Here is a 14,594-nt window from a genome sequence, read left to right on the forward strand (position 1 = left end):
AAATAAAAATACAGCACTGTACTGAGTGCACAGTCCTGTGGAACTGCTAGGTTTTTGATCATCCAGATAAGGAGGCATCCATAAGAAGAAAGAATGGCAAAGTGATTATAGGTAGCAGTGGTTAAAATACAGGGGGAAAGGGCAGCACATGTGTGCAATTATATCATAAAGCAGTTGTTGCAGTGCTGTTGTGACGATTCATTGCAGAGTTGTGCAATGTAAATGTAGATTCTGGCCAGTTTTATTGGTGTGGTACATACATAGCACTGTGTTTGAACAAGCATTTACCAACCTGCATGGAAAACTGCTCCTAGTAATATAATAGGCTGCAAATTGCAGGAAGACTTAAGGACTGACAGTGCAATACAGTTCTGATATTACAACACAGTAATTAGAGTGTTTGGACATGGCAAGGTGTTTTATCCTAGGAGCGTGTTGGAGAATGGCTTTGTGACATTATGGTTTATCATGGATGCTTTAGAAGTGCTTGTCCTTACAGGAGTGCAGAGATTCCTTCCAGTTAGGTCTAAGTTTGTAACTTTATCCAACAGAGTGATGCTGACTTTGAGTAGGAGAGAAATGTCATGAGCCCCTCACCTCTACTGCACAGATGTATGATAATCTAGAGCTGGAAAACATAGTGTTAAGACTGCAACTACCAGGACACAGACAAACACACACACAAGACTAAGGGGGAGGGGAGAGAAAGCACATGGCCACTGGCCATGATACTCAGAGGATTCTGCAAGCTAACTTCCAGATGGCATCTTCCCCAAAGATTGAATCAGACAAATCCTCTTTTCATGTGATTTATTTCCTCAGGTAATGAGGGCAGATTTTGCATAAATAGACCCTTCACCCACTCGGCCTTAGGGTGAAGAAAGCAACTCTTATGCCAATTTGCACAGTGGAAGAAATTGGCTTCTGGTGCTCGACCGTCACACTGCTTCAGCACCAGCTCCTGATGAATGTCTTAACCTGTCCATTGTTATAGCTGTGCAGCCGGTGATGAAAGAACATTGATTGGCTTGAGTTTGTGCCAAGAACAATGTGCTGGGTACCATGCAGTTGGGTTGCCCATGTAACCAGCACATATCTAAGATACAGTCATTTGTTCTAAGAACCACTGATGTGTTAGCAATATGTTTATGCAGATTAGTTCATTGTTAGTAAAATATTTAACTGCCACATTTTTTTTCTTCTGAATCAAAAGGTCTGGAACATAAGTCCCACTTTATGGCACTACTTTTAAAAATCTTGTTTAAGATATTCTTGGAATATAAACAAAACAACAAATTGTTCAGACATTGGTACCGTGTCCTCTCAACACTCTTTAGAAGCAACAGATTGGAAAGGATATACAAGGTGCAGAAGGTAGCTGAATCTGTTGCAGAGTTACTTAAAATTAGCTCCCGTTTATAAACCTACAGTTGACCAAATTTAATGTGCTGAAAGCTCCTTCTCTCACAGCTAAGATAAATGGTCTGAGGACAACTGTGGCACTAAATAATCTCAGCATGTTTTTACAAATTGCTATGAAATTTCAACAAGGAAAGCAGGAATGGTCCTGGTGAATTAGACCAAGAGCGTCTCTAGTCCAGTCTCTTACCCAGTTCAGCTGTTATACCTGAAAACATGTGCAGGGCAAAAAGGGTGGTGGGGATGGAGGTGTGCCAATAAGTCTCACCTTTGTCTGCTCCCCACTTGGAAGTCACAAAGACCTTCTCATGAGGAACATAAAGGTCCGAAGTAGTGACTGTAAGCCTTTTAGTGACCTTTTCCAGGCTTTTCCAGGTACAGAGTACTCAGATGTGAGCTCACCATTCCCTTCTTCTTAGAGTACACTGGGTCTGTGGAACTTATCAAAGGCTACACTGTCTGCTTTTCTCTTAGGGAGCACAATGGGGCATTAAGCTCCCAACCTATTACCTAACTTAGTGAGCTGTCCAGCCATCAAGTGCTGACATCCCGTTTAATCATTCAGCAATTGATTAAACAAATCTGCTCTCTAAATTAAATTAGCAATAAGATGTCCATGGCTGTCCATGACAAATTGATGAACCATATCCCTTGAAAAATGTCACGAATAATTAAAGCCATACCGGCCTGTGAACATTCATGGTTAAGAAGAACCCCATAGGCATATTGAAGAATTGATGTCTTTTTGTTAATGGAGAATATAGCTACCTCCGTTTCTGTGCTCAACATTGTACAATTTTTCCCTGTGCTTCAGCGACACAAACATCACCTTTCTATATTTTCTTTTTACATTTTGATCATTCTTCTGTAAGGAGAAAGGGCAAAAGTACCAGCAGTCTGTGATCCGAGTTTGGAAGCCTGCCTCACCCTGTCACATTTAGGTTGGGTGTCCTGCTGTTTGGATTGCAAGGTGCCCCTAAGTTGAAAGGAAGCATGAGGTTATAATTATTAAAGGAAGCATTTGAAAATAAATCGGGCCATCTGTATCAATGGAATACTGATACTTTAGTAGACCAAACTGTAGTTTCCAATTTGTGTAGGCTTTCAAAATCTCCACATCTCTCCATTAGGCAAGATGGTACAAAAAGAAGGTTGTGGTGGTAAATGAGGGAAGGATGGCAGAATCAATACTAAAATCATGAATATTCAGAGATTTGAAATGGCATGTGAGAGGAAGGGTCTGTATCTATTGAAATTAGGCTCTAGCAAGTGGTACAATAACTTCAGATTCCAGAGCCAATACTGGGAGTACTGGGAGTGGGAAAGGAAGCAATCTTATCCCCTCTCTTACTGGAATAATAAAATCCACATGTTATCCACATGATAACATGATAACATGATGGACATGTTGTCCATCATGAGCAAAACATCAGCGGAGAAGAAAGAGGAAGTTGGCAGTGTTTAAATTGACAAGGATGGAGATAATTATGGAGTTATCAGGGGTTTAAAAACAGTCAAAGTTTAATCTCGTTATTGTAGTGGAAGAGCATTTGGAAATTAAAGCTCGAGAAAGGCCTGCCTTAAACCGAATAGGTTTGAAACTATCAGATGCCTCACTTGGTGAGAACATACTTGAGCAGAGCAATCTGATGCCAAGAACCTGGATGAGTATCTTTCCCTGATCCATATGTTCTCAGCTGGCCCCTGCATTCCACAGTGTATGAAACTGGGTTGTGTCTGTGCCACAGAATTTGGGCTCCCTCAAAACATTAGGCATCTCCAGAGAACCTTTCACATCAGTGTCGTCTTCCAGACCCATTCCCTTTTAAAGAAATGGAATGTGCTTGAAGAGAACATATGCTAATAGAATGGCGCAAGATTGTGTCAAGCTGGAGATAATTTCATCTTTAATCAAAATGTTTTTATGGGTTTAAGGAGAAAAAGAAATCCATCTTTGCAGAGCAATCTGTCTGTGGTCTAATGGGAGTAAGAGGCTAAAGGAGATAAAATGTCCAGTATTTCTCACACATTCCTTTTTATCGTAGACTGTAGACATCAGAATGTCCTAACAAGCATCATTATTAACTGTTCGAGTACAACACTGATGCATAGTTATGGAATGTAATAATATCTAGCAAAATAAAGTGGGACATTATCCACTAATATATAGCTGAAGGACGTGGGGGAGAGAGCTGATTATTTCCCCACTTTTCCGCCAGAACAATTGCTAATTCTTTTATTTTATATTTTATTATTGATCTTTAACTGTCTCAATGTATGAGACAATTCTTGTATACTCTGTCCTGAAAGTTTTATTTTGATATGTGTCATCAAGTCAGAACTGACTTATAGGGACCTTAAGAGGTCTTTCAGGGTAAATGAGATATTTAAGGAGTGGCTTCAGTGGGCTTCCATGGCAGAGCAAGGTTTCAAATCCAGGCCTTTGGATTCCTAGTCTGTCACTCTATACAGAACACCACACTGGCTATCAGGTATCCTGGCAGTAATTGCCCTTAAACTGCATGGAACGTACTTCTGAGTAGGCAAGCATATGATTCCAGTGTTGATAACCAGTTACTTAAACTGCTTTAGTCAATTTGTGTGCACACATATTAACTTTCTTTTTTATTTGAAGAAAAAAATAATTATGCATTATCCCACCTTTTTTAGAAAATGCAATGGGGTAGAATTAAAGATAATTAATGAGTTGCTCTGCCTGGAGAGGGGTTCATCATTGTTTAGTTGTTCAGTCATGTCCGACTCTTCGTGACCCCATGTACCAGAGAACGCCAGGCCCTCCTATCTTCCACTGCCTCCCGGAGTTGTGTCAAATTCATTCTGGTAGCTTCGATGACATTGTCCAACCATCTCAACCTCTGTCATCCCCTTCTCCTCTTGCCGTCACACTTTTCCAACATCAAGGTCTTTTCCAAGGATTCTTCTCTTCTCATGCGATGGCCAAAGTATTGGAGCCTCAGCTTCAGGATCTGTCCTTCCAGTGAGCACTCAGGGTTGATTTCCTTTAGAATTGATAAGTGTGTTCTCTTTGCAGTCCAGGGGACTCTCAAGAGCCTCCTCCAGCACCACAGTTCAAAAGAATCAATTCTTCGGCGGTCAGCTTTCTTTATGGTCCAGCTCTCACTTCCATACGTCACTACAGGTAAAACCATGGCTTTGACTATGCAGACTTTTGTTGGCAAGTTGATGTCTTTCCTTTTTAGGATGCTGTCAAGGTTTGTCATCACTTTCCTCCCAAGAAGCAGGCGTCTTTTAATTTCGGGGCTGCTGTCTCCATCTGGAGCCCAAGAAAGTAAAATCTGTCACTGCCTCCATATCTTCCCCTTCAATTTCTCAGGAGGTGAGGGGACCAGTGGCCATGATCTTAGTTTTTTGATGTTGAACTTCAAACTGTTTTTTGCACTCTCCTCTTTCACCCTCATTACAAGGTTCCTTAATTCCTCCTCACTTTCTGCCATCAGAATGGTATCATCTGCATATCGGAGGTTGTTGATATTTCTTCCGGCAATCTTAATTCCGGCTTGGGATTCCTCCAGTCCAGCCTTTCACATTATGTATTCTGCATATAAGTTAAATAAGCAGGGAGACAATATACAACCTTGTCGTACTCCTTTCCCAATTTTGAACCAATCAGTTGCTCCATATCCAGTTCTAACTGTTACTTCCTGTCCCACGTATAGGTTTCTCAGGAGGTAGATAAGGTGGTCAGGCACTCCCATTTCTTTAAGAACTTGCCATAATTTGCTGTGAGCCGCACAAAGGCTTTTGCATAGTCATTGAAGCAGAAGTAGATCTTTTTCTGGAACTCTCTGGGCTTTCTCTATAATCCAGCGCATGTTAGCAATTTGGTCTCTGGTTCCTCTGCCCCTTCGGAATTGGGTTACCAATAATTAAAGTGTGGGTGCTTCAGATATACGGGTAATTACAGGCTGGGGGAGATATGGTCTTGGCGCAGTAGCAATTAAATATAGAAGAACAGCGAACAGATGCTTGAAGGCTGTCCCCTGTTCTAGCTGTGCTGCCACCTGTTCCAACCAAGGTAACCAGCCTAGCCGGCCTCCCTCTCTGTCGCTGGTGTTGATAAATGCCAGGTCTGCCCACAATAAAACCCAACTCATCCAGGTTTTGATCCTGGAGGAATGGGCAGATCTGGCCAGTATAATTGAGATGTGGGTGGGAAAGAGTAGATGAGGCTTTAGCTACTCTTTCCCTCATATGCCCACCTGGGTATGCCATCCAACACCAGTGCAGACTGGGCAGATGGGGGGGGGGAGGAGTTGCCATTGTTTATAAGGAAATCTTTGAGGCTGCTAATCTCTCTACGGTGGCAAGCCTAGGTCTAGAGGCCGTCCACGTGTCATTTGGAGTCAGGGGTGGTTTTGGGATTGTTCTGGCATACCGCACTCCCTGCGATCTGCCGCAGTCCCTTGCTGGAGCTGGCAGATTTTGTCTCCGCTGCGCTGTTGAGGTCCCCCAGACTATTGGTTCTGGGGTATTTCAACATTCACACGGAGGCTGAAGTTTCTGGCCCAGCTCATTAGTTGCTGGAAACCATGACTTCCTTGGACTTGACCCAACAAGTCAACAGCTCTACCCACGTGGGCGGCCATATACTGGATCTGGTCTTTGCTGTCGAGCAGAGAGAGTGTGCTCCAAGGGTGGCTGACTTGATATTGGCCCCCTTGTCATGGTTGAACCTAATTAAATGCAGCCTCTTGGTGGCATCACCTTGTTAACAAAAGTCCACATAGTCAAAGCTATGGTTTTTCAAGTAGCGATTTATGGAAGTGAGAGCTGGACCATAAAGAAGGCTGACCACCGAAGAATAGATGCTTTTGAACTGTGGTGCTGGAGGAGATTCTTGAGAGTCTCCTGGACTGTAAAGAGAACAAACCTATCTGTTCTGAAGGAAATCAATCTTGAGTGCTCATTGGAAGGACAGGTCCTGAAGCTGGGGCTCCAATACCTTGGCCATCTCATGAGAAGATCAAGACTCCCTGGAAAAGACCCTGATGTTGGGAAAGTGTGAAGGCAAGAGGAGAAGGGGACGACAGAGGATGAGATGGTTGGACAGTATCATCGAAGCTACCAGAATGAATTTGACCAAACTCCGGGAGGCAGTGGAAGATGGGAGGGCCTGGCGTGCTCTGGTCCATGGGGTCACGAAGAGTCGGACATGACTTAAGACTAAACAACAGCAACATTTTTGTTGTCAACAACATTGTTGTTGTTGTTGTTGTTGTTGTTGTTGTTGTTGTTGTTGTTATTATTATTATTATTATTATTATTATTATTATTATTATTATTATTATTATTATTATTATTATTTAAACCAGGCACAGTCAATCAAAATTATAAAACCATTGATTGGTATTATACAACAGATACAAGTTTTAACGAAATCCAATGTATTTATTAAATAAAATAGTAGTAGTAGTAGTAGTAGTAGTAGTAGTAGTAGTAGTAGTAGTAGTTGTTGTTGTTGTTGTTGTTGTTGTCGTCAATTATTGGCACCGTATATATGCAGTTCCTAATACTGCCATTTTGTAGCTCTGATGAGACCTACAACTGCTTATAATACTGTGTGAAAATTCTTGATAGTGTTCCATTAATTGTTGTTCAGTTATGTCGCTATTTGGGTGTTTACTTTTCCACATTTCCATCATTATTTTTTAAAAACCAAGGCCTGTTGGGTTGGCCTCGTAAAAGCGTTTCATAATTTCTTGATTTTCAGCGGGAGTCCAAGTTTTGCATTTACGTTGCTTCAGTAGCTTTGCAGCAGCATGTCCTGGTTCCTCAACAGTGTTTGTTGAGTCCTGTAGCCCATTTGCCACCAGATGCCCAGGGGGTTTAGCAATCTGACGTGTTCCTTCTTCACTAGGGATACAACCAATCTGGCGTGGATTTCTGTTTATTTCATCTCATAATCATTGATGGTTGAGGGTCTGGCTTCTCAGCTGAGACCTGTCTGGCTTGGGAGACCCTTCAGATAGCAACACTACCACCAGCATAGCTCTCAACCTCACTGAAGCACACAAGCCCCTCGACCTCAACAAGGCCTGTGCCTATGGAGGGGATGATGGTGATAATTATTATTTATTAAATTATTCCAATAAAGATATTATAACACAAGTGTGTGCATTAACAGATTCATTTATTTTCCCTTCTCTTCAAATATGAAGACAACTTCACGATATTTGAAGCACTTTAAATAAATATTTGATGCACTTTAAATCTTGAGTTAAGTCTTGGTTGTCCATGGCAACAAAAGATATTTAAAGGGGGTCCATGGTAAAGAAAAGGTTAAGAACCACTGTGTTAGAATAAAATGCTCTGGGGTCAGACAGATTGTTTAGAGTAGCATCTATCTGATCATTATAACCTAATGATAACCTAGTACTCCTCCAATGGGAATCCGGAGTTCTTAGCAAGCAGCCCTCCCCTCTGCAAAGAAGTGGAGACTGAGGCCCAGGCAGAACCTGAGGGCCTTCAAGAAAGATGGATGGGGGCTACTTCCATTCAAGAAGCCATGCAGTGGTCTGAGATAGTAGCAATCCTGAAAGTTATGGTGTCTAAATAGGAAGAGCAAAATTAAACACAGGGCTCCACTGCAAAAAAAAGGGGGACTTACAAGATAATGCTCTTTGTAGAAGAGTTATTGCAGCTGATCCTTGGTGGGTTTGACAGCACATGCATAAAAAAGCAGGGACTTGAGAAACTGCCCAAACCAACACATCCCTTTTCATTGACTCTTGTCTCTCTGCTGTATTAACCCTCACCATTTAGAACGTGGCCTGATACGCAACCATATCTGGTAGGGAGACTGATTATCTGGTGGAGCGTTCTCAGTAAATGTTCTTTCTCTTATTTGTTTTTTGGCAGTGTGTTAACTCTCCTGGCTTTACTTAGGAATGATTGAGCCCACTGCCAGAGCTTGCCTTCCCCTCTCCAAAGAAGCAGAATACAGATACCTTTTCAACATCAGGGGTTGAATTTAGGGCCTTCTGCATTCAAAGCATGCACTCTACTGAAGTTGTCACTGAAGTTTGGCTGTTAGTCCTCTACAATGCCTAGCAATAATGAAGTATATATGATTATTGGTGTAATAATGCCCTATTAGGGTAGTTGTAAGTCAATTCCAACTTAAGGGCACATAACAACAAGAAGCAAAATTAAGCAATCACATGCAAATCTAGTGTTAAATGTATGAGGCCCAACTTTCTACTAGAGTAAATATGTGATCTCAAATTGTGTCAAGTCCTGTAGATCTCGGATGTATATTAGGAGAAAGAACTCTTTCATCATAGTCTAGTGACCTGACAAGTATGATAGATTTTTCCAAGATATTTACTTTACTTTTTAGAAAGCAATGCATATGTTTGTTTGTAATTTTGTGAAATCAATCATATTTTAGCCAGAGGCTGGCTAATTGCAATTCTAAGGTAAAGAAATTCTGTCAGTTTCATTCTAAAAGGAAATTAGAAAATTTGAACTCTCTCTCTCTCTCTCTCTTTATATGTGTTTGTGTGTGTGTGTGTGTGTGTGTGAGAGAGAGAGAGAGAGAGAGAGAGTTCCCCCTCAATCCACTAAATATTCCTTTTTCTTTCCATAACTGATGATTAATGAAAGTTCGCTTATTGTGCAGTCAGTAAGGCAGCAATGGCAATATTTTCTGCTCCCTTCCTTTCCTGTATGTGCATGATAAATACATCTGCCTTTTTTGGTGCAGATTCATAGAGCTTTTCAGGGTGGTGATGGATTGTGACTTTTGCCATGATCCAGCTTCCCTTAAGAAGGAGGAGGTTTATGCACTTCTGAGAAAATGAGTCTCAAGGGATTAATAGGCCAGTGGCTGTCACTACAGTGGTGCCTCAATTTACGATCATAATCCATTTCAGAAGATGGACATAACTTGAAATGTTCGTAAGTTGAAGCACCATTTCCCATAGAAATAAATTGGAAGGCAATTAATCCATTTCATAAGATAAAAAAATAACCCCCATAAAGTAAAAAATAAACATTGCAAGCCCCATAGGAATGCACTGGTGCATTAAAAAGCAACAACAATCAAAAATAAACAGAGCAAGCCCAAAGGCACTGGGGCTTTTAAAAACAAACTAAAAATAAGGCACACAGAAAGCGCCATCGGAAGGTGCTGGGGCTGCAAAAAAAATCACAAAAACAATAACAGCAACAACAACAACCATAACAACAATGGCAGAGAAACATAACCCCCCCAGTGCAAACCACCATGCAAAAGCCACCCAGAACAGTTTTTAAAAAGCAAAACAATAACAACAACAAAACAAAAAACAACAAAAACAACAACAACAGAGCATGGAAACATAACACCCCCAGCTGAAACCCACCCTGCAAAACCCACCCAGAACAGTTTTTAAAAAGCAAAAAGCAACACCCTACCTTACCAGTCCGAAGCCCCCTCCAATGGCACTCACTCCCTGGCTGCAGCCGAGGTGGCGGGCAAGGCTGGGGCAAGTGGCCAGAGTGCCCCAGCCAGGAGGAGCCTCTCCTTCCAGTGTCTGGAGAGGTGGATTGTGGTGGAGGGGGGGCTGGCATGGCAACGACATTGCCTGGGCCAGGCTCAGCTGTGCTCTGTCCTTGGACCCGTGGGGGCAGCTCCCCATCTCTGCCAGCAGGTGACTCCTGAGCAGCAGGTGGCTCGTCCGCTGGGGACGCTCCCTCCGCTGCCTCCCGCTCCAGCACTGGCTCCTTGCCACCCTCCGCGAGGCCACTGCTATCGCCACTGGGTCCCAGTCCTCGGTCTCAGCCTCAGCATGGGGGCAGAGGGCCCCCCAATCCCGGCTTCTGGAGGAAGGGTCCTCCCACACCACTGCTTCCTCCTTCCTGGCAGGGAAGCGCCATGAGAGGCTCTGCCTAGCTCGGCCAGAAGGACCCTTCCTCCGGGAGCCGGGATCAGGGGGGCCATCTGCCCCCCGCTGAGGCCGGGGACTGGGAACTAGCAGCAGTGGTGGCATTGGCCCCATGGAGGGTGGCGAGGAGCGCCGAGGCCCAACGTGGCCGCCCTGGCGAGCAGGAGGTGGCATTGGGCGCCACAGGCGGGCGAGCCACCTGCTGCTCAGGAGTCGCCTGCCGGTGGAAAAGGGGAGCCACCCCCACTGGGCCAAAGACAGCACGGCCCCACCAGGAAGGAGGTGGTGCCGGCGCAGGAGGACCCTTCCTCCGGGAGCCAGGATTAGGGCCCCCTCCATCCCCGCTCCGAGGCCCAGGCCTGGAATCCCAGCATCAGGTGCGGTAACACCTCTGCCGCCACCTCCCCCCGCCGCTGCATCTGTTTCCCTAACCATTGGGGCGAAAGAGCTACAAAGAAGCAGCCTCTTTACCACCAACTGTTTGAATTTCCCCCCTTTCCCACCGCCTTTTCCTGAGTGTAACTTGATACTCCGGCCACAAGTCGAAGCAAAATTTTGCAGCCGGAGCTGGTCGTAACTTGAAATGCTCGTAAGTAAGGATGAACATAAGTCGAGGCACCACTGTATTGCTAACTGCCAAGGTGGCTGATGAAGCTTCTTTTCCTATAAACAAACAAACAAACAAACAAAAGCTTCAAAGCTGTTTTATCACTAAACTTTAGTTGGTCTGTTTTCATAGTTCAGATAATATGGTATGGTGGATTGATCCTATGGCTGTTCAGTTTGTTTTTTCTTCTGTGCATGCTTTGCCTTTAAAACCAATTTGTGGTGATCTTATTTCTTCCTTCTTTTAAAAAAACCAATAAAACTTAAATAAACTTAGATATATTTTGCAATTAAAAGTGTATTGTAGTCTTGCAAATGGAGTATTGTACAGGTGTGCTTTGGTGAGCATTTTGTCAGATCTTCATATAGAGCATCCAGATTATTTAGGACATAGAGAAGAGGTGACATGACATTTTTACTCTTATGGCCTGTGGTTGGGCTGGTCTAGAACCCGGTTTGGAACCACATCTCATACTTTCAGTGGACAGCTTCAAATGTTTCTTGTGAACAAAGGAAAGGGAGAGCAGATATAATTTATTGAGAATCACAGAGCAAGGGCTGAAAGCAGGAATATTTATAAACGCACATTTATGCAACCTGTTTATGTCTGAACTTTTAAAAAAAAAACCTGCATGTTTCCACACTGTTTTCTATTTGGTCTGTAATGTTTATACCATTAGATTTAGACTGAAATCTGAGCTTGGTTTCATTAGATAAAAGAAATATTACAAACATGTGTTCACATTTCTGGATTTGAGGCCCAAAGTCATTAAAGTTAAGAGTTTATATTGTCTCATTTCAGTCATCCTGGATCACCGTCCAATGATTTCTCATAACATCTTCTTGGGCGGGGGAAAGCTGTATTTATTGATGAGGATGTGGAGCCCTAAGATCTTTTTTTTCTTGTTGCTGTAGGGCAACTCTTTCTAGCCTTACCTGCCCCTTAACTCTGTGCACGAAGGGAACTCATTTCACATGTAAAGCCTTCCACCAGGGCTGGAGACTAACTTTCAAGGACAGAGAACTCGGGGTAGCTTGAGAGTAGTGCCAAAAGATACTGCTGATTGATTGATTGATTGATTGACTGATTGATTTGATTTGATTTGATTTGATTTGTATCTCGCCCATCTGGTCAGCATTGTTTAGCATTTGGCCATTGTTATTGCTGTTCTTGTTCTTGTTCTTGTATTCCTATATGTAGGTGAGCCAGTATCATATGTGTGACTAACCGAACCCAGCTAATTATGTTTTGACTTGTCTCTTCTTTTCCTTGGGCTAACCTTAAGCCCCAAATTGATTGAGTCATAATGGTTTTAAATTGAAACAAGAATGAGTTCTTTATTTTAAAAACTTAATGGTTACAAGGCACATTCTTAAATGTAAAGTTTAAATTTACTGTATACCTTTCCATGTTAGACTTTTATCATTTTCTGATACAAAGTTGTTACATTCTGAATCTTCCTCAAAACCTTCATCTCTTTTCTATAGTTACAATTTAACTACTTTTTTCAGTTCTTTAACAATCTCTCTAAATGTAGCAACATCTCTCTTAGCCACTCTTTCCTAACTGCTCTCCTCTAATGGCCCATCTCTAACTGCTCATCTGGTGAATCTTGATTGGTTGTCCTTCGGTGTTCATCCGTCTAATCAGCATGTTACGTTGTTGCTAAGTAAACTTTAATAAAAGTTCCGTCATAGTATGGGAGGGATGATATGATTTCTTCTCCCCCCTTAAAACAGCCTGAGATGTCCCAAGAAAGGAAGAGCCTGGGCAGTACAGCTAACTTATAATTATAATTAGAAAAGGAGCACCCTTAAGAGGTTAAAGTCACCTGTTTATCTTAAGTTGACATTCCTTAGTCCTGCAAGATGTGAATTAGCTTGCTTTCATTTTGTTGTATTGGTCACTGAGAGGTTAATAATTCATTCGCAAGTGTCATTCTTCAGTTACAAAGGTCTGCTGGAGTAATATCTCTGGAGAGAAAATGTTTTATAACCTGTTACAGTGGACCCTTGACTTACAGACAGCTTGACTTACACACTTTTTGAGTTACAGACTTCTCTGGCCGCAAAATTTAGGTTTGACTTGCAGACTGAGATTTGACTTACAGACCAGAAAAAAACTAAAATGGAACAAAAACGGCCTGTTACGGGATTAATCGGGTTTCAATGCACTGTAGGTCAATGGAGACTTAATTTACAGACTTTTTGACTTGAGAACCGCCTTCCAATACGGATTAAGTTCTCAAGTCAAGACCCCACTTGCAAAACTGCTTTCTCATCTCATATTGCCTCTATATATTAGTGATACAAAACATGTTCTGCCTCCCAACATCCTGTTCATGTGTATCTGTGGAGCTGCACACTCAATGAGCTGTACTGCAAGTGTTATAATTAAGTATATGGAAATGAAATGGGGCCAGATGCATCAAAATGTTGCAGTATATCCCTGCCTTGCTGTAATTTTTTCACCATATATTTTAGTTAAAATTTAAGAACAAAAAAACAACTAAGAAAGAAATATAATAGAAATACATAGAAGCTTAATAATATCCCCCCAAAGAAGAAAAAGTCTATGCCCAAACTTCTATAAAAGGCTCAAAATCTCTAAAAATATATTCATATGTTGTCATCTATATGCCATGTGCTCACATAATGATAGCATTGTAAATCCAGGATTTCAGTGCAGTTTAATGACATTTCCTGCACAAAGTGCATGGTAGAGACAGGCATTCTTGCATTTGGTATTCAGTATGAACATAGAAATTGGATTTCAAGATGAGATACATTGCTTGCTTGCTTGCTTGCTTGATTGGATTTCTATCCCGCCCATCTAGACCAAAAGTCTACTCTGGGTGGTTTACAAATTTAAAAAACAATAAAACCAACAAGCATATATCATAAATCCAAGGTGGAGAAAGTATAAGAAATTATCTAATTTTTTGTAATCCCGTAGTAAAATGAAATAGTATTGAAGGTGAATCATCACTGGTAGACTATTGAGTGGTGTTCTAATAATCTTTGAGCAGTTAATGAGAATGAAGCCCACATGATTCTCTTTCTCTCCTGATCAAAGATACTGAGACAATGTAGTTACATTATTGAATGGAATGATAATTTTAGTTTCTGACACCACCTAAGCATTATGGGTCCTATTGCCTATTAAGACTGTTAAGAGAAACCTTCCATTTAGAGCCCATCCCCATGAAATTCAAAGTACACTGTCTAGGAAGTGACAATTCTATGTGTTTCAAAGGCACTTCATACAAAGCTGTTCAATGCATGTCATTGCCTGCTATTAGGAGTCAAGCTAAAGCATAATCTTCTGGTGGAATGTAGTATTGTTTATGTTTGACCTTGATTTTGCTTTCAGTGTTTTGATCTTCTTTTTTTATGTATCACTGTCTTTCAATGTGTATTGTTCCAGTTGTTAAAAGCCTCTGTGCTTTCAGGAAGTGCATGACAGAAATGTTTTAAATGAATAAATATCTACAAACACCAGAGTGTAAATTTCTTAATGTACAGCATGGCCTAGCAAGGACTTGAAAGCAGATCTAGCAGCAAAATCTGGGTTCATGAGTTAGAGTCCCTGAAGCTGAGTCATTGTTCTATCTACAGTCTTATGTTAAGTAAAGTAATAGGGTGAAAAACAAACAAACT

General features: G+C 41.8%; 1 protein-coding gene across 2 annotated transcripts in view; it reads left to right on the top strand.

Moving 5' to 3' along the window:
• ADAMTS2 (ADAM metallopeptidase with thrombospondin type 1 motif 2) overlaps nt 1-14,594 on the top strand; it is a 330,178-nt gene that overhangs the window by 148,357 nt on the left and 167,227 nt on the right. The gene's annotated exons all lie outside the window — the stretch shown is intronic.

The sequence above is a fragment of the Pogona vitticeps genome, chromosome 2, assembly GCF_051106095.1.
Source record: "Pogona vitticeps strain Pit_001003342236 chromosome 2, PviZW2.1, whole genome shotgun sequence".
Classification (NCBI taxonomy): Eukaryota; Metazoa; Chordata; class Lepidosauria; order Squamata; family Agamidae; genus Pogona; species Pogona vitticeps.